Source organism: Aptenodytes forsteri, unplaced genomic scaffold, assembly GCF_000699145.1.
Source record: "Aptenodytes forsteri isolate BGI_AS27 unplaced genomic scaffold, ASM69914v1 Scaffold287, whole genome shotgun sequence".
Classification (NCBI taxonomy): domain Eukaryota; kingdom Metazoa; phylum Chordata; class Aves; order Sphenisciformes; family Spheniscidae; genus Aptenodytes; species Aptenodytes forsteri.
This window is the reverse complement of record NW_008794854.1, coordinates 1,932,030-1,953,938: the sequence shown is the minus strand read 5'-3', so window position 1 is coordinate 1,953,938 and position 21,909 is coordinate 1,932,030.

Here is a 21,909-nt window from a genome sequence, read left to right as displayed (position 1 = left end):
TTTCTATAGCTGCTCTTACTCTTTCTCTTCCAGTTTTCACTAAACTGACAGAGAAAGCTTTTGTCACCTTTTGAATACCCACCTCCAAGTCTGGGAAAATGTGGAAAAACAAGAACCAGATTAGAATGAGTGGGGAAGTAGAAACATTCTTGGAAAAAATGAAAGGAAGAAAGATATCCTATAGACGTGTACACACTGTGTGTATTTTTTTGTAGCTCTGAGAAATGTGCAAATTTCCTTGCTTGCTTGGGGAAAACTAAGTTTACTTCAATTTGTGTCTGACTGCAAGATAATAGACTCCAGAACAACTACCAAGAATTTTTTAAACTGCAAGCCAACTAGTGCTGAACTTTGAAGCCAGTATGTTTTAATGTGCCAATGAATTCAGACTCTTAATCTAGGAAAGAAAAACAAACAAACAAACAAACAAAGAAGACTCCTAATGCCCTGCACATTTTAATGCCAAGTGTAATAATGCACATTGGAACAATTAACCAAACCTACTTACTCAGTGGGTTTTCTGTTACCTAAAGTGTCTAAGTCAAAATCAGTGTAATTTAAAAACCTGTATCTGTAGCTTTAAATGCAAGCTGTGGTCTTGCAGCATAAATTAATTGGATGAGGTACTTAGTGTAACTAATGCAGGAAATCAGACTTAATAATCAGCATGCTCCTGCCTGCCCTTAAAATCTATGAAATGCCAAATAAATACTTTAACAGGAGATCTACTACAGACAACATTCCCAGGAGAAAAATCTGGCCTTTGATTTTATGTATCTATCAATACCTTAAAGAGATAAGTCTTTAATATATGGTTGTGGTCAAACTAAAGCAAATCTCAGATGTACAGAATGTAAAGGTCAAATGACACTTAATAAAAATTCCAACACTGGAAAGTAGTGAAATTAACTTTGCTTTATAACTGGCTTCCTCCTATCCAAAAGAATAGTTGGATTCTACGTGCTAAATCTGTGTCTTTGCCTTAGGAGCTATGACAGACCACAAATTCTCCATTTCACTGGGTTGGACACCCCAGTAAGGTAAATTCATTAAAGACACAGAATGGTACAGGTTTTGCAATGAAAAGGAATTTTATTTCCAATATACCAAACACAACAATTCAGGAATAAGTTTTTAAGATTGTAATATGTCTTTCAAGTGTAAAGATACTGGAATAACATCAACTGTGTACTCTCTGCCTCACAAATAGGTGACCTCCCAAACTTAATCTGCCTTGTTAATGCAGCACTTTGTCTTTCTGATGTTAAACAGCACAGGACTGGGAGACACCTTCTCCTATCTAGAGATAATAGCAGTGGGGTTTTCATTTACATGGAAAAGGTGAAAATAAGCAAAGAAAAATGACTTTTCTAAGTATATTTTTTGGGGAGGAAGTCAGGGAGGCAGTAAAAGAGGGGCCACAAAATGCCCACAAATCCATCCATGCCCAATTCCTAATATAAACCTGTTGGTTGAGGACTAAACAAAAGGAAAACCTCCACATCCTTTAATCCACTTTGGGCAAGAAACTCAAAGAAAAAGGCCACAATATTGTCATTTCCCTTATGCAGCAAAGGGGAGAAAAATGGAAAGGACTAAGGGACTAAAAGGACTTAAAAGTTTGTTTTATACGTCACTGAGAGCCATGTCTGTGAAAGCAGAGAGTTACATGCAGAATGAAGAGAAGCATGTACTTCAACTGGTGTACAAGGCCAAACCAATTAACTATGCCTGAGGTGAGTGGACGCTTTAGCCTTAAACAGGTAAGACTTCACCGTTATAAAGGCTACAGGGGGGGAGCAAGACATAAAGCTTTGCACATGCATCTTGTATGTGTGCCAGGCAGAATGAGCTGCTTAAGAATCTCCTATGAGCTAAGAGACTGTATTCAGCTCTCCCTTGCATGCACTCTTCCAAGAGCCGAGATGGGATTGCTGTCAGCAAACCTCTCTCAATTAACTGGTGTGGCCAAGGCATGAAGAGCAGCACAACACAAGGCTAGTGAAGATGGCTAGCAGAGCAAGGGTTGAACACAGAGAGACTGACAGGGCAAGCATGCGATGGAAAAATGTCTAGTAGAGTGAGGACCCCTGCAAGGTGTGGCGAGCAGAGACAGAAGCAGGTAATGGGAGCAGTCAGTGAAGTGAGGTTAACAGAAACAAGCCATACTAACAGGTCAGGTCGGTTTAAGTCAGACCTTGGCACCCAGCAAGTTTTAAAAATCTTTGAACTGTAAGTAAGTTATTGCAGAAGTCTGACAAAAAATAGCTGGTCTCACCAAAGGAAACACCATAAAATTGTGTTAATTAATCTTTAGAAATATTAGTTGTTACTGCTTGCTTACCTTGCACAATTTTCTTTCCTCCCTTTATAAAAATATCATTTGTTAGTCATTTGACTCATGATACCAAGTAGAGAAAATTAAACCCCAAGCACTAGAAAAGTTTAGTATAATTTTCCCTGGTTTCGCACTGGTAGCTTGAATCGGTGTTTTGGGTATTAAACTCTTTAAACCTTAATCAAGTCCTAGCAGAAGGGTCAGAGCAGTAACATGTACAAGAGGGAGAAAAGACCCCTGCATGTCATTCTCCCCTCTGAAAGCAGTAAATCTCTACTGCGTAGGCAGGCAGTAGGCAGAACCTGCTTACCTGCAAGATTGGCAATGAGAAAGAAAATGGAGCTTACAGGAATTTTCAGCTTTCTTTTCAGCCAACTCATGCAAGTTTCAAGGCAAGAGATATCCAGCATTACAGCATATGCAGAGTGAAGAGGTTTAGAGGGAAAAAAACCTGTTTTCCTTATTGAATGAAGTTTGGTTTTGAATAATTGAAAAAAAACCCCAAACCTTTTTTCATCATGGTAATAAGGCCATCTCCCCTTCAGGAAGGTTTCAGAAGAGGGCTGTTAGCAAACCACCCATGATATAACAGATTAGGAATTAATTACCCTTCTCATGGCTTTAGCCAATAAACGAGCAGAAGAAAACAAGTGATAGCTTTTCTGTGCTGCCAGCACCAGAACATGACAACCATGATATCTTCTTAAAAATGCCAGCCCCAGCTTTCTCTCTGCCACTGATAACATTAAATGTAGGCTAATGTCACACTTGGTGGACTGTTGCCTGCTTGGAGAATAATAATACCGTATAATTTGTGCTGATACATTACACATATACACACACATCTTTTAAAAAATATAATCACATTATGTATTGTATGTTTAAAATAGTGTGAAGTAAATGTGATTATTAGAGTATCATTGCAGGTAATAACATTTTGTAAATGTTTTGTTAGATTGCATGCATGGATAAATTACTCAAATGTTTCTGGAAAATCTTAAAAGAGGAAAAGGAAGAAAAAAACCTACTTTCTGAGGACAAACTCAAAGAGTAAAAGATGGGAGAGGGAAACCAATTAGAGCTACTGTAGATTTAGAAAACTCATTTTGCGATTAGGAACACCACCTGCAAGATAAAAAAAACCCCAACACCTATAAACATGTGATCAGATGAAGGATACTGTTTCTGAACTGAATTTTAATGTGAAAATGTACTTACTAAGTATAAAGAAAAGTCCTTGTTTAAACAAGGCAGCATTTTACAGCTTTTCAGCCTTCTAATGCCACCTTCGTCTTTTCGCATTCCCGCATCTTTATCTGAATTCAGGAAGTGGTTGCACCTCTGCAGGCATCGTTAGGAACGCACTGACTCTGTGCAGTTCAGACACCCTGTTCTACTTTTGGAGCACTTGTACTCAGTTCAGGTAAAGGAGCTGAACAGATTGAACAAACTCAAAGATAGTTAATGACTCCTGGCCACTCTTTCCTTCCAAAACAAAGTTTCTACCTTTTTGCCTGTTAGCAATGATACTAAAAACAAAGTGAGAGATCATACTCAAAACCCCAAATTCAGCAAATGTTTAAGAACATAATTATCTTCCTATCAGCCAGAAAAGCACCTAAGCACATTTGTAAAGTCCAGCTTGGAGGCAGTTCCAGTACAGTTAGAGCAGCTAAATATAGTTTCAAGTAATTCCTATGCCTAAAGCAAACATTACGTCATACCAATCCCAGAGGAAAACCACTTCCCCTTTCTCATGCAGGTCTATAACTCTCAGTATTTCTTTCCCTCTGCTTTGTTCTGAGGCAGTGGGAGAAGCAAACGGGAACCCATCTGCCTCCACTTTTGAAGAGACTGGTCAATTCTGTATATTTTACACTTATTTCTGACTATATAAGCAAAAGAACACAATCAAAGCCAGTGACCTATTCCTTTCTATCACCACTCCTAAAACGGGCAGCTAACAATATAGATGATTCAGACAGTTTGCTGTAATTTATAAAACAGAAAGAAGCAATTTGTTTTCAAATGTGACTTAAGCATGAAGTGCTGATTGTTGGAAAGAAGGGTTTTTGACATGAATTTGATATGGAATCAGGGATAGCAAATAACCAGCGAACAGAAAGATGTTATTTTTCAGCATGACTTGACCAAAGTTTTGCAAGACTGATCTTCCTTTCATCATGTCAAGATTGAATCAGGTAAGATGTACCAGTCCCTTCACTGAATAGAATAGACTTGGCTAGACTCGACTAGACTAGACTGAAGGTAGTAGCATGTTGTCTACCTTCATCTAAGGATTCTCAAAAAAGAAATTGATTTCATTGTGTGCAGCAGTGTCTTTCAAGCTAGACAAAGGCTATCTAGCTTAATTTTAAGAGCAAACACTTCATTTGTGTGTCCTGACAGGGTCATCGCCAATAATATGCCTGTATCTCCATAGACTACAGCATCAGATTCTTGCTCACTTAGATGAAGGATACTGCTCACTTAGAAACTATTACAATAAACATGAGAGTATTATTCCCTTTAAGTAATTAGAGGGAAGGTTTCATTTATTGTGTAATAAAACACTGGCAAACTTTCATAATCACTGATGTAACAATTTTACACAATCACCTTTTCCCTGGAAAATCTATGTTGAGCTACATATGTGACCTGAATAGTACTACACCTGCACAACTTCAAATATACTTTACACCTTGGAAAAGAAGTTATAAAATATGCAGCATGTTATTTGATTAATCACAAAGATTATTTCACGTTCTTTCTGATGCAGTAATAAAGAAGCATTCTTACTCACTTTGTACGGCCTTTGTGAACTTCAAAAAGTGGTACCTTTGAATCAATGGAAAGAGCTGCCTTTCCATTCTCCTACACAGAGGAGGCCAACCTGTGGCTCACGAGCAGTGTGGGTGCCACCACAACACCTATAGCTACATTTGTTGGTTTTTTTGGCCCAGCCCCACATTAGAGCTGAGGGATCCCTGAGGAGCATGGCAAGTTTTCCGGGAACTCTTTTCTCTCTGTGATCTGCTGTCTGTGTGCCATATACGGCTCATGGTCACGTGAAGAATGCTATGTGGCTTGTAAGATCAGGAATATTTTCCCACCTTGCCTTATTACTTATTGGCATTGCAACAGGAAGCTGCAGCGCTCCAACCCAAAAAGCAAGCATGCAATCAGAAGTAATTAAGACCTCAGGAGGTTGTCTCTTTCCCAGAGGAACCCCACTAGCTCCCCCTGGTAGGTAACACAATTAATATAGGCTATACTTAAATGGCACAATCAAGGGTGAAATCCATTTTCTTGTGCCAGTGTGATAAATAACGAGTTCACAAAGATATGCATCTTTCACTGCCTTTCATGCATAATATGGGGTTAATCATGGAATTGATTAACTGGGGATGAAATGACAAAAATTGGCACCACTATAATTTCAAGGCAAGATACATATTCCTTCTGATTCTTCCTCAACCTTCATTTATGAATGATAGATTATTTCTCAGGTTCCATTTAAACTCATTATTAAAATACAGTTATTTGTACAATGCATGCCATTCAAACTCAGATATTTTCTCCCACAAAATATTGGCTGAGACAAGACTGACCTGAACCTAAAGATCAAAACAGAGAGGGTCATTAGTTTTTCTTACATTTTGCTGATAAGAATATTTAAGCTGATTAAAGAAGAGTCTTTGAGCAAGCTAGCTAAAATTTCCTCCTCAGATGTTTGAAAAAAATGCAATTTCCTTTTACAGTGGTAATCTATTTAGTCCTTGATTAATCCAACTTCACTGAGAATTTCATTGTGGCAAATCATCCTTTCCTATTTCTGAATCAGTATATAAAGTGACTGACTTCAGGCATCCAAACAAGGAAAGCATGATTATCAGGAATTGCTGAGACCAGCAAATTCTGAAAGGAGCCACTAACTCTCTGCAGCTCTATAAGGCTGGGTTTGGTTTTGTTTAGGAGCTTAAATATTGATTAAGTTATTTAACTATAGGTGCCTAAATTGGAAAGGGTTGGCATACATACTAATAAATAACTTTAAAATGCTGAAATTTGATGTGAAACACAAGGCAATGAGTTAAATGTAGGTGTGTGTATTTTGAGGACAATCTGTTAAGACCCTGAACACATAAGGGTAAAACCAACACTCTTTATGTTCATATTTAACTGCCTTAGGAAGCTATTTTTTGTTTCAAATCAATTTTACATGTGTCCAATTCTATTTGCATAGTACGTCATTGGACGAAATCCAGAAATCTGGTTAAAGTGTACAGGCATCAGTAGTACTAACAAGCAATTTTTTTGCAGACATTTAGCAGTATTTAACAGATATGTAAATAAAGCAGCATATAACCATATAATAACTGCTTTAGGATATTAATATAGGGTGCACAAGTACTGCACAGCCTTGCATTTTATTTCAATAGTGGCTTAGACACTCAGGACAATAAATATCATTTTTATCCATTAAACATTCATGTTACTGTACATTTCATAGAGAAAAAAATATTCTATGGACTTTATTAGCAGCAATGCTATCTGGCTATGTCTGGCATTTCAGAACTATATAAGCAGAAAGTCCCACTTCAGGAAGTTAGACATTAAGAGTAATAAATATGTAAAATATAACCAACATTAAGAATACAATAAATCATGGAATGCAGCCTTAATTTAACTTGCGTCCAATGATCTTTATTCCTGTGTTTTATGGTTTCATATTTGTTGCCTAGAAAATAAAAGCTCAACAAGCCATGAAATGCCCATAATCTGCCTCTACCCACTGTTTCCAGGTCATTACCTGCTTCTGAACATGAACCCCGCTCCCCGCTGCACGGCCTCTGCCCACCGACAGATCTGCACCAGCTGCGGCTGACCACTGCACATATATGTATATAGATGTATGTCTGTGTGTGCCCTTATAGCACACTCAAAGAAAAACCTTCCTTTTACCCTACTGGTTTCCTCTAGGGTAATGCAGTTTGATGCTGGGTTTCCTGTTGTTGCTCTTCTGACACTTTTGGAAAGCGCTACCCATGTAGCTTCCTGGGTAGTACACGTACCTGCTGGGATTCCACATGGGATCAACCTGTTGTTAATGGCTGAGCTGTGTGCCACTGGGAGAGAACCTGCTTGTCACTGGGCCTTCCCTTTCATGGCTGCATAAGGGCCACAAGAAAAGCCAGTGCGGTGTTAAGAGTCATTCTGTGCATTGACCATATAAAAGGGTTCAATGAGTGATAAAATGTTACAGTGCAAGCCAAAGCGTGCTGATACTACGACTGCATTTTGAAGACAGATATCCACAAGCCTCGGAGCACATCCCATAGTGACCTCCTTCGGAAGTCAAGCTCTACTTAATTTTGCACATAACAGAGTTTGCAGAGCCAAGATCTCCTTCTATAAGCTAGAAAGGGACTAGGCTGGAAAGCCCTGGAGAGAAGGGAAAAAACAACGTGTGTAGAAGGCAGTGTCAAGTTCTTTATCAGCTAAAACATCAAGCCCTATTTTGAAGGGCAACTTTCTTCATTCCCTGTAGCTTCTCTTGCCCCTTTGCTTATCTGGCTACAGAAGCAGCTCAGGAACGAAGGCTCGGAGGATTGCACAGCAATCTTTCAATCTCTTCTCAAGCAAGACTACATGGAGCCCAGCTTTACGGAGCCATGAGTTGACGCATAGCCAGGGCAGCAACATAGCTCTACAAAAGCTGAGGGATATGGTAAGTTATGGAGACTTCAGAGAGGAATAGAGGGGCAGACACAAGAGGCAGAGACACACTGTGCCTAGCCATGTGTCTAGCATGAGGTAGGCCATGACAAAAGTCGCCAAGTAAAAACAGACTAGGACACATATTGAAGTCATGCTGAACAAAACCTAAGAAATTCTTTATGTACAGGAGTGTCCCACTGCATACAATCACATTTTCTCTTGCCAGACATTTTAAAAACCAATTCCCATTAGAAGTGGATGGTAAGAGAAAGATAATTGCATATGGACTTAATTACATGGCATACATTAGAGATAAATGGCATTCTCATTTTCCAAAGAAAATAATCATAATTACTATACAGCCTTCAGAATCTTTAGTTGCCTTTGAGTAATTATCCGTTTCTCCTTACACTATGTTCAATTTAATTTGTGCAACAATTAACAGAAATAAAATGCAAAAGCAAAACTAGTCAGGTTTTCTCTTTAATTATTTATTTAAGATTGGGAAGATAAATCATCCCAGATTTTAAAAGCTGTTTTCCTCATCCTAGTTATTAATTTCCCATTATTTATTTGTATTTACTGTTGCTAGTACAGAATCACCTTGTGCGTTCACATATTAAGAAAGACAGCTATAACCATTTTAATGGTTTTATAAATTAGTGGGGTAGTAAACACAAAATAAAGGTATTCTGCATCAGTGTGTTCTTCATTCATTTTTATTCTGCTGACACCAGTTTAGTTTTTAATTATGATACTATTTTGTGATGCGCTGGTACCATCACTGGAAAAAATAATAATGAAATCTTCATAACAGATGATTTTGCTGTGGTGCTGCACTACTAAACACTCTCTAAGAAGAAAGACAGAAACTGCCACTTAATCTTCAAAACAGGAGATTTTGCTGTGGTGCTGCACTACTAAACACTCTCTAAGAAGAAAGACAGAAAGCCACTTGCACATGTGAGAGTGAGGAAGTATATGTTTTAATGCAGTGTAGATTAGCTATATTTTGGTGTGGAATTTTAGTTTTTAAAAAAGAGATGGAGTACATTCAGTGGAGTACATTTCACAAAATCAGCTTGAGCTTTGTGTATCCTTTCCTTTCTCCATAAACTAAACTTATTGTGGATTTTTTTTTGTGGAAAGTCAATTTTATGAACACAGTTTTCTACTGTCATAAAGTGGAAATTGTATTCAGCAGCAGGGACAGAAACCAATAAAAGTGTGTTTTTCTCTATCCTTTCAAGAGTATATTACAAAGACTTTTAAATATAATCTTCTTTTTTTCAGTTCTGGGGGTCCAAACAAGATCGAAAATCCTTTCCAGTTACACCCCTTGTTCATTTTGCATGTTTTCTCAAATTATCATTGTCTGTTATCAACATTCTTTAGCCTCTATGTAGTGATAGGTGTTTTAAAATCAGGCAGCTGCTGGATGTGGATCTGGTGGCTAAGCCAACACAGGACTGTGACATTCTTGCTCACAAGAGTAGAGCAGAAGGCAGTCACAACAGCAAGCTGCCCCCCCATCCCTGGACCACTAACAGATGCTCTGTGAGGATGGGGGAGGCCCTTCTGTATATACTGACATTGTTAATGAGCATCAGCACCAGTCTCGCAGTAACAGTCTTTATGTATCAGTAAAGATACAACCATAATCTCTTTCAAATTCAGCGCTTCCAGTAGTTTTGCATGTTTGTCCTATATATTTGATGATCCTTTAAGGAGGCAGAGTATTACAATTACCACAAAGTTGCTATGCTCTATTTCAACTGGGAAAATGATTTGCATTTTGTCAGAATTTGGTGAAACACTGGGTTAATAAAACCTTTATATAAGTTTCCTTCTGACATGGGCTATGCTTATTTCGGCTATTCTGAATTAAGTTTACAATGACTAGGTATAACTGTATATATTCTGAGCGTAACTTAGCAAGGCATAACACAGATCTATTCTGAAACAGCCTGAAAAAGCAAGGATGGGAGGGAAAAAAAACCCCAGTGATTATTTGATCTGAAGCTGACAACACCCGGTTCATTTCATGGCCTAAGACAGTATCATCAGTCTTGCAAGTATGCTAAGCTGTCTGCAAAACAGGTCACGAATAAAATGTAGAAATAAGATATGGGACAATAAGAATGTATGTAGTTAAACATAAAAACAATACAACTGATTCTCATGCATCTCAGGAGGCACATCAATACGTATCAGCAAACGCTCAGTTTCAAAGCTGCATATTTCAAAATTGAAGTTAATTGAATAGGGTCCCTTGACCTCACTACAGAGCTAATTCAAATGCCCTAATTCCTAAATTTCATTTTATGAGAGAACTTTATTTATCCTCTATGACCTGTTAGTATTGGCTTATCATGTTCCTTTTGAACAGGTTGAGCGTCTGGATGGAAAATTCATCACAGTGTTTGGAGTTTTTTCCTGTTCTGTGAAAGCATCCAATACTTATAAGATCTACTAGCATTGCTTACAGTAGTAAATGGCAGAGATCATGAAATGTGGAACTAAGACAGGTTTTTTACCCTCTTTTTAAGAGACAGAGTATCTGAAAATATTTCTAGTGCAATTAAAGGGTTCGATTGTACCCTGAAGCACAGCCCTGAGCAAGAGTTAATGTTTAAACTATTCCACCGCTGTCCTTGAGATGTCTGTACACTGACACTCCTGCAAGACACCTTTTTTTCCCCTTGTCACACATTTGCTGCTAATAGTATATGAGAAGGAAGATAGGATAAAGTCAGAGAGGAATTGAGAGCCTGCAGATGTTACTAATTACACAATTCCGTTGGACACTTCTCCCAATTTTATATACTTTTCAGATTTTTGGGTAGAAGGAGCAATCCTATTACGAACTGAGATTAGCACTTACAGTTTTGTCTCTTGAAAGCCTGTATCACCTGCTATCAAACTTTTCTTCCTGTGTTCCACAAAAAAAACCCACCCCGAAACAAAAACCAAAAAGGCACCACAGCAGGTGGTATTTGTAACAGATCGTTTAATTATCTCTGCAAAGTGCACAATGTATGGAACATAAAATGGCCGCAAAACAAAGTCCTAAAAAGTCAAGTAAGATCCTCTTTCTATGGAGGAAAGAAATAACATTTCCTCTCTCGTATATGAAATTGCACTTGATACATTATTCAGTAAATTCATGCAACATTTCTAGGTATTAATGACAACGCAGTGAAATGCTGAAATTTTTAATTAATTCAAAGTAAGAGAAATTAAAGACATTCTAGTGATCCATACTGTTAAAATGATCATCTAAGAAAGGTCACGGACTGTACTTCTGCCACGTCTCACGCTAAGGAGGGCCACTGTAGCAGCTGCTGGGAGGAACGGCGACAGCAGGTGGAGCAGCTGCAAGCTGTGAGGTGGCAATGCCTACAGTATGACGTGCTGTGCCATGGCCAGATCCCTTCAGGCTTGCCCCTCGGGCACCAGGGGAGTCTCTCAGGGAGAACGGCAAGGCCTTAAAAACTTTCAAGTAAAGCAGCGCATCTTCCCCAGAAGACAAGCCATGGTTCGGGGAAGCCATATTATCCATTGCCCGTCCTTAGCTGGTGATAAAGTCCAAAAGTCTGAAGTCTGAAATTACAGGAGCAGTTAGCTTTTCAAATGTGTACATTCAGTGCCTGCAACATGATATTCTGGTCTCTGCCATGTCTTCTAAGTACTTACGTAATAAAAAATAGTATCTGCAAGTGCCCACAAAAGTAGGCATGCTGTTTTTTGATGCAGTGTTAACTTTCATCTGACACGCTAAAGCAACAGGTCACAACCGAGTGTAGAAAAACAGTATAGCATTTTTTAGTCTGATGCGCAAGGTAAGGTAGAAAAAAAGATCTAGCTTCCCTTGATTATTTAGTAAAATCACATCATATAGCTATAAAATGAATACAGGCAGCACAGAGATCAATGAGCAGAAATTGTCAGAAACCCTTTCAGAAAGTGGCACGAATAAAAATGAAAGTCAAGGAACTGAATTCTGAATTTTCAGCTATCTTATCAAGAAAGAAGTCACAGATGGCCCGTTGAGGAATCAATTATGGATGTAAGGTCCATGATCCAAAAGCTTTGTGCCAGTGAGATGAATCCTAAAGGCATGATAAATGATGATAATATTAGGAGGGAGATATGTAGCACAGGAGAAAAGATAAAGTGAAAATGGCCTGTAGGATGGAGCCTCACTCATTTGTCACAGCTGCTACAGAAGACACAAAAATTGCCTACTTATCCCCCTCCCCACCCCACCTCCCAGCCTCAGTCAGGTCCAGCTGCTTCTGTATTCTGAAATTCTGCCCCAAGTAGATGTCATTCTGAAATTCTGCCTCAAGTAGATGTAATTTCAGTATGCTGTTGGTTAACAGCCACCATCAGTTTTGGTAGCCTGTACTTCCCAGGGAAATTTGGTCAGGCCCAGGCGTGGAAGTGAAGAAATGCACTCTGACACGCGTGCTCTCTTTCCCTGCATTTTAATATAACCGGAACTGGAAGAGCTTTATATTCCAGGTTATTGAACCTGCTTCAAATTCTCATTTTGAAATGTGTTCTCTGCCATCTGAGCTTCGGTTTGAGTCACAACAGTAATGCAGAAGCTCATCTGGACTGTATATATTATTGAGGGAGAAGCTCACAACAGAGCCATCCCCAGCAAAACTCTTATCTTCCCATATAGATGGGACACAAATACGTTTACTTTGCATTGTTGACAGTAGTGGAGTAGGATCCATCCAATGAGTAAGCAGATGCACACTGTAGGGAGAACTGTGTCCCATCCCTGGGCTGGAGATCTTTTTCTGTAAAATTGGTGGGTTCCTGTAACACAGACCATTATTCAAATATTATCAGAGAACGATGGCAACTTACATAACAGAAAAACTTGTATAACAGAAAAGCTACGTTATTCTTTTATAGGTAACCTAGAGAAACTTTGTGAAAACAATTTGAAAGTGCTAATATTAAGAAAATACATTTGGAAGTAAGCAGAGTTGACAAGGATGAAACATTATATGAATGTCTTCTCCAAAATGGAGAAAAATGACTGTTAAGAAGGCTACTCTATTCGATTTCACCTCTGTTCTTTCATAAATCATGTATTTCCATAGACTAGAACAACAATTTTAGCTTTGCAAGTTGCACTTTATTAAAAGGCATAGTCCTCATTCCAAATCTTTATTGCACTCATCTGCAAGCTTGCATTTTTTACTTTTAAACAGCACAATAGATAACAGAGCGTTGACTTTTGAGGCTAGAATGTGTCTGGGAACAGTAACATTGCCTTTGACATAACGGAAAATGCCGTTTTTTTTCCCTGTTCATTAATATCAGTTATCCATTAACTATTCTCTTACTTCAGTGAATACATTTTGGAGTCTTTTGGTACAAAACAAAAAAACAGTAGTTTCTCAAGTAATCAGAACATACTCCAGGAATATATAGAAGACTTTTATTCAAATTCCCCTTTACAAGGCTATCACAAGGCTTTAGTAGCCCAATACATACCTACATAGTCTATGCAGAAAGGAAAAGTGTCATTAGGTAAGAATGAAGACAACCCTTAAGAGTTTTAACATTAACAGAGAGTAAAAAACGAGAGGCAAGAGCACTCCCACACACAGTAGTTTCTGTTTCCTTGGTCATAATTTATATAAACCCAAGGTAAGGTTTCAGAAATGTTGGTAACGTTGTTTATGGAAGATTCCAGTTAATTTCAGCATTTGCTAAATTGTTAAGGCACTGTTTACACTCTAAAATGCTCCATTTTCATTCCACCTGAAATTTGAAACTTTTCAGTAAATTTAGCCTGAACTGATTATCAATTCTGGTAATTCTGAAATAGCACTTTTCAATAAATAAATTATTTGCTGATTTGTGTTTTATTTTGGCTGCTCAGTACTGGGCATGCAGCTTTACTAGTGGTGACTGTGAATAGGGAATAGTGTGGGAACAGACAGGACTGCAAAATAACAGAAAATAGAACCTTTTTATAGGAAACTTATTTTCTTATACAATGAAATTTGAGCTGGATTTTCTTCTGGCAAAATTGCCAGAATGCCATATTGCTTGTTTTTATCCTCTCTGTCAAAGGTAAACATGGTTGTTTACACCTTATAAATAGCAATAGACCAACAGAAAATATTTCAAAGTCTGCGCAACTAATTTCTTTTCAACTAAGAACCTGATGTACTGTAAAGCCCCAACATCTGCTGCCATTCGACATGGAGGCAACAATAGATTATTTCTGCTGCTGCTCAGCAAGGAGAAAAATACGTAATTTCTGCATTCTTGCAACTGCTACTGCTTTCATAGCCTCATTTCTTCTACCACAGAAATCCTACCTGTTCTGCAACTGGAAATTCTCCAGTATTAAGAACTGAGAATATATAGACAGGACTGAACAGGGACCTTCTGAAAAATCACTTTTCTTTCATTTCTACAAGCCAGCAAATCTTTTAGTGAAAAGGTTTAGGAAGCCTCAGGTTAGCGTAACAGAAGATTAGCCCCTGGAGCTTGTAGGAATCGTGCAGGCTGATGGCTGTATTCAACCACTGGCTCCACCTTCTATTTTGTGCAAAGATTAACTGAATGTCTCAGTTAGGTTCAGTAGGAAGACTGCTAGAATTCAGCAGGTGCTGAGATAGTCAGTAAAAATAGGAATACAAATAATAGCAGATACGTGGGAAAGCACTGAGAGAGGTTTAGCCTGCCTGTACAGTGAACAGCACCTATGCAGAGGGGGTGTAGAAAGGAAGATGGAAATCACGGGCTCCAAGGGAGCAGGCAACACATTTTCCATTTAAAATATCTTGTTAACTCACAGCTGCCTTTGAAGCATTGGGTGAGAGGACAAAAAAAGAACAATTCATTTTAAAATGTATTACAAGTAATGTGGAGGTAGGAGTCCTTATACATAAGTTTCTGCCTGAAGGACACGTTTTGCCCCCCCCCCAGTTACATTATGAGAAAAAAATCTCAAAGTCATAGGGCTCTGCTAAGCTATGCATCCTGAATTCAATTTATAGGAACATAGTATGAGGCAAGTCCACAGAACTGTGGATGTCAGGTTTTAACTTACATGTAAACAAACCTACAAAGCATCCAAACAGTTTCCAGTGTAGGAGTTTAACAATCTGATATAAAAAGCTTTATTCTAGGAGGCTGAATCTTAAAATAAAAATATTTAATGAATATTTGTATGGGATGTAATAAGTGGTAGGTGGTTTCTTACATTGAATAATGCCAGCTGTATTAGAAAAAAGTTAAAAAAAAAACCCAATATATATTTGTGTTTTGATCTAATTTTAGTTTCAGAAGCTGACTGATTTCATGTTATCTTGTGAAAAAATGCTTAAAAATGACATATGGGCCAATCTTTTTTTTTTAAACTGTTTCATTTTTGTGTGATTATTTCAGTTCCTTTAGGAGGTGCTTTATTATGAACTTCGTTAAAAGGAGTGTAGCATTTGCCATCTCTGATTTTACTCCTCACTCCCCACACCCCTGCTCTCACTGAACGTGCTTTTGTTCTTCTCAGCTTCTAGCACTGCCTGGAAAAAAAATATAATTCCATTCCTGGAAAGTAATAAGCCCACAACAGCCTAGGACTAGTCTTGGCTAGCAAAGGGGGAAATAGTATTTAAAGACTATACGATTATATACATATATATACATATAAGGAGGACAACTTAGGTTGTACAGATTGCAGCCTTATGCTGATCTTGTACCAACAGGATGGGAGATGCAAAGGGCTCATCGCTTCGCTGTTCAGGGAAATCTCCATTTAGATCAGACAGGTTGCATCCACACAGCACGGGACTTTGCCCGGGTTTCCTCTGGGCCTTCTGTGGTGAGTCCCTGACCCTAGCAATTATTATTTCAATTATTATTTCTTCAATTCAAAGTATCTGAAATAATGCGAGGGTGGCGTTGCTACCCACTGGAACAGCATTTCTTTTCTTTTTCAACATGACATGGGCATGGTACAGGAGCAATTGGTTTGTCTGGGGCTACAAGGCCCTGCGGGAGAGAGCTAGAGGGCTGTGCGGGTGGAGGGTGTTGCTCTGGTGTCCTCTCCCCACAGGGTGGGTCAGAGGCTGTCCTTAGTGCTACCATGCCCCCAAATTCTGTTTCAGAGAGACAAGACACATCAGTCCAAAAGAGATTTCAAGCATGAAATTATATATATGAAGTGTGGACAAACAGGGAACCAGGAATAAACCAGGGACTGATGTTATTTGATAGTATAGATGCACTCCTAGACAGCCTTAAATCTATTATTGTCTCAATTCTGAGTATCTTCCTGTAGCTTTTTTGATATTTATAAATATCAAAATACCTGTAGCCCGGCTTGTTAAGAGTGCTGTGATATTTACCTCCCCCCTGCAACAGGGAGCTTAGCATTTTAGAATTCCTTCCTTGCTCATCTCCAGAAAATCCCGTTCAACACCGTTCTCCCCTAAATTGTCTTTTAGCCCTGCCAGTCTTTTCCGAGTCTCACCTTACTGGTGTCTCAGTCAGTGACACTGCCTGAGCATCAGTACCCAAAAAGTAACAGGTTTCAGCACTGGAACAACACAGCCCGGTAGGGGCAGACTTTAAATCTTAAAGCCAACTCCTAAACTTTCATGTACCACCTTGTCCCAGCCGTGGCTCAGAAGGCGTGCGAAGAAGCCTTATTCCCCTCTTGTCTGTGGCATGCTGAAGAGGTACGACCCTCATAAGGGGCTTCCAAAAAGCCCCAGAAAACACTCTGGCCAGGCTTGGATGCCACACAGCTTTCCACGTTGCGAGCAGGACTATAACTATTAGTGGATTAATGGAACAGGAGTTCAGTTAAAACATAATAAAACAATTTATCAATTTATTTCCACAATTAGCATTAGTTGTCTCCCTCCATATAGTACAGGCAACACGTATTTCCTGACTGGAAAGTTAAGTCTTACAAACTTACTAGTTTCTTCTAGGTTTTGTACCGGTCATATGGCCCTCTATGCTCAGTAATATTCTCTTTAGATTAAGCTCACAGTGTTATATCACCCTTTTTGTGGCCTGATTTATCCTTCCTAGATACTCTACACATACTGCACTCTTTAATATGTAAGTGTAGCCAGATCAGTGGCCATAAATCTTGGTAAGTAAGACTTGTAGCCTATACTGAAAATTATTATGATACAGAGCAAATAGGGGAATGGCTACGTGAAATAGCTACATGAGTTATCAGGAAGCAAGCTAGGCTGTAATTTTATAGCATGTCAGCTACTCTGCTAAAAGCAGTCTCTATGTGTGCTCTTTCTCTGTGTGTAGGGGGGTTTACCTACCTTAATTTCATTGAACTATCTTGCATTTACCATGGGATAAAAGCACACACACAGAGTACTGTTGAGTATCTATGTGCTATAAACTACAGTCCAGTTTAACTCACAGTAATTTCTTCCTCCAGCAATGCTCAAAATATTTTTCTTGTTCGGGACAATGCCAAGTGAATTGGAGAATACTTTTGAATAAAATTAAAAGCTTCTGGAAAGTCAACAATGCAGTACTGCAATTAGTTTTTGCATGAGGTAATTTTTAATAGGTTCATAGAGAAATCCCCCAATATCTGCAAGCAGTTCTACATTTTTGCCTTCAGAAAAGTGCTCTCATCACACACAAAGCAGCCATCATCCCTTCTTTTTTACTATCTGTAATAGAAAGTTCACTTTTGACAGAATGGAAAGTCTTAGTAAAATCAATGTACAAACATTACTCCAGAAGACTTTCCATAATATTAAATATCTCTGCAAGATTAAAACTAGCGTAGTGCTTTGTAGAAACATTTCTTTACTATCAACTATTTAAAAAAAGTTAAGTGCCAAGAATCCTTTTTAATGAAAAAAGCAATTCATTCAATAAGGAGAAGAATCTCAATAGCAATGATGCTGAAGGAGACTACAGGGCTAGGGGATTGCATGCAAACATGGCAGAAAAGATAACAAGTGCAGTGTTGTGCTGCTTAGAAGAAGATACCAAGAAGAAAAATATTCCATTTTCTGCAATTTCAGTATATTTAATATACCTAGTCATATATAACTCTGGAAAAAAAAGGTGACTCCTCAGATACTTCTTGGGTATACACCAATTTCAATCCGATTTTTACTAAGAACAATTTTTCTGGTACAGGTACCATGACTTTCTGTGTAGGGAAACTTAGCAAGGAAAGCTTCCCTAGTTATGTGTTCTGTAATCTAAAGAGTCAGCAGCAGGTTGACTTTGCTCTTTTGCAAAAATTTTAGTACAGAAAGCAATAAACTGGGGGGAGAGTGAATCCCTGTCCTACCTGAACAGAGATGTTCATCTCTGAATTGGCATTACCATAAAGTTATTCGGAAGTGTCTGAGAGAATATTCAAATTCCAACAAATGGTATATAAAGCAAGAATAAATGCATTCAATATGTATAGATTATTGTAGCAGTGATAAGGGGAGCATAAGCACTTGGCATGTTCTTTCAGACGAAATATCACTGTAACAATAGAGTTGAGAGGCAGGCAACTAGGTCACATTTAACTTCAGATGGCAGGACACATATACAGGTTAGATATATTAGCTATCGTGACCCCTTTTCAGTAATAGTAAAAGCAAGGCCTCTCTTTCTTGATATAATTTTACATTTTGAAGAACATAACAAATTCAAGCATTTTATTAATATCTTTTTTCTTCAGCACTTTTACCTTGTCAGTAAGCCTGAAGTATTCTTCCATTACTTAAAAGGCATTAAACTGACAAACAACTTCTGTCCCAATCCACCTACTTTGTTATCTATCTTCCACAGTCCTTCCAAGAAACTCTACATGAACAAACGGGTTAAAAAAAAAACAGGAGCATTTGATAGGTTTCCATAAAGCAAAGGTGCACCAAACACCCTGATAAAATGATTCGCAGCAGATGCACGGTGCACTACAGAGTATAGTGCAGAGACCCCAAGCGACTGAGGACTTACCGGGCAGCATCCAAGCACCCAGCACTTGTGCTGATGTGAAGGTACCACAGCCTGGGGCTGAACTAGGTATTTCAGAATGAGCCTGCCTGGCTTACCTGGAGGGCTGCTACAGGATCTATCATATGCTGCAGATAAGACCTAAGTTTTCTTATCGATGCCAGTGCAGTACAAAACAAAAATAGAAAATAATCTCCCAGTAAATTCCCTCGAGACAAATGAATCCGTTTCAGAAGACACCTGTACGGATGCATTTCAAGTGAGATCAGGCCAGCGAATGTTACTAGATGCCAGGACTGGTTGGCTTTTTGTGCCTGAAAGACATCTGAAGACAGAAACTCTTACAAATGCCATTTCAGAGTTAAGAATAGAAACATTTCTTTTCTCACTGAATACTGCTGGCACAGTATCCTATTACTTTTTTTTTTTTTTTAATAGTATCATCTGCAGGACCAGCTTTGAGTTACAATGAACAAGACTTTACACAAAAGAATAGACTGCTCAAATATTTTATAGACTACATGGGTAATACAGACAAGAGATGCAACTGTCACACAAAAGAATGGAGTGTCTTGACTATGGCAGGCCTTTACAGAGCAGGCCAGGGTGACCGTTACATCATACCCTGGAGAAAGCCACAACGCCAGATATATTTCAATTACAGGTTAAAATGTATTGGTTGCTTTTTTTGACTATACTGTAGGAGTGAGATTTCCAAAATTACCCAAGTGATTTCCCTGGTTTTTTTCCCCCAGAAAATCAGCAACATTTGTGTTCCTAAATCACTTAAGATTTTATAAAGCATGAGTACAATAAAGCAAATTCTTCATAGGGAGTCCTAGAATTTTAGATATACCACTTGTCATTGCTGCAGGACCAAATGCACAAACCCAGCCAAATGCCCTGCACTAAAACATCATGTTACCATGCCTGCAGGAAACTGAAACAGACTGCATCTGAGAAGCAAGCACACCAAGAAATGTTCATAATTTTCCTTAGGTCTCTGATTCCTCACACATTCTATATGGCAAATAATTTTGAACAAACACGTTGAGTAAAATCTGAGTAAAATCCTTCTGCTCATTGACAATTCTTAAGCAATAAGAAAGACAATACTCCTAGAAAGGATGGGGAAAAATTAATAAATAACTGTGGTTTTTTTTCCCTGCACACAAGCTTTAAATGATTATATTATTTATTACTGTGATCATGATCTTTTTACTAAAAACTTCTTAAGTATTTTTACATTCATCTTTTTCCCCTGAGATTTTTAAATGATTATATTATTTATTACAATGATCATGATCTTTTTACTAAAAACTTCTTAAGTTTTTACATTCATCTTTTTCCCCTGGAAGATTTTTAACAACAAATGTTGTCAAGATAGTGGACAGATAAAAGAGTGCATGAGTCATACTCCCATGACAGAAAAAAATAATTTAAGTTACTTTTCCTCTCTTTTTAACCAAAAATGTTGTCAAGATAGTGGATACAGATAAAAGTGCATGAGTCATACTCCCATGACAGAAAAAAATAATTTAAGTTACTTTTCCTCTCATGTCTGCTTTTGAGTATGCAACTGGCTCAGATAGAGCAATGAATTAACTTACTTTTCACTAGTTAAAGAAGAACCATGAGACTACTCGGTCTTCCGTGATGAGTAATAAGGGTTGAAAACAATAAATTAACATATAAAGTAGTTCATTCTCTTTTATAAACCACAAAAGCTGGTGGCCACAGTTTCTCTATGGCCATTTTTATATTTTACACTATACATTACACATTTTAAACTTTGCATTAAAAGCTATATGACATCACTGAGCAGCCAGAAAGACACGCAGGATACTCCTTTCACAGGCAATTCCAGCTCACTCCAGGGCTGGAGTAAGAGCTTTATGCCTGCTTCTCAGGTAGAGGTCTCTCAGAAAAGAGGTTCTCTGTAGAGGCAACAGCAGTGTCCTTCTTTCTCATCAGCTATAAGGTTTGGGGAAAGTGAACATGCACAAGATCAAGGCAGCAGTGGAAAGTTGCTCTGAGATCTTCTAGAAAGGGGAGGAGACTTGGTAAGCAGAAAACAGATTAAAACCCACACTGCATTCCCCAGCTTCACTCTCCTGCACTTGGGATTGTCGTAGAAGAGCGGAGACTGCTCCAGCACATTCATACAGTGGCCAAGCACCTGAGAGACTACCCATCCCTTGCGCGGCCTCTGAAACACCTTCCGATGGAAAGGAGCCAGGCTGCCAGTGCAGAGAGGGAAGCTAGCAACTGCAGGAGGCTGCGAGCCATTAAAGTGTGCCGTTGTATATAGCTCCATTTCTGGAATGCGTATTGAATAAGTCTACAGTCCAAAACCTGCTTTCTTCAAATCAAATTCAAAGGTATTAATGGGGATAGGATAAGGTGTATCTGAGGACAGATTTGAAGTAAGACTTCTAAAAAAAGCTTTGAACTGCGGATTCTATGCATGATGTTAGAAGAGAGAAAATCCAACTCTTGGCAAAGACCTTACAGGCACAGCTTTATTTCACCTTGAGTCCTCACTCATCCACACCATGAGGAAAGGATACATTCACACTGATCTTTCATATGCTTTTAGTATGAAAGGTACAGATAAGAAAAGAGAAACATTCAACTTGTTTCAGCAAGCCAGGACCAAAGGCAGTTGTGCTGGCGACTAGACTGAGTTTGAAACTCATCTCTGTAAGCAGTCTTTAACAGTTTGACTTTTATTGCTTCTTCACTTTACTTAAATCTTTTTCAGGAACTAAAGAAGACATTATGGAAAGGACAACATTGACACCACCGATCTGGCAATCCAATGAATATGTCTTGGGTGGTTTTTTTTTTTAATTGTT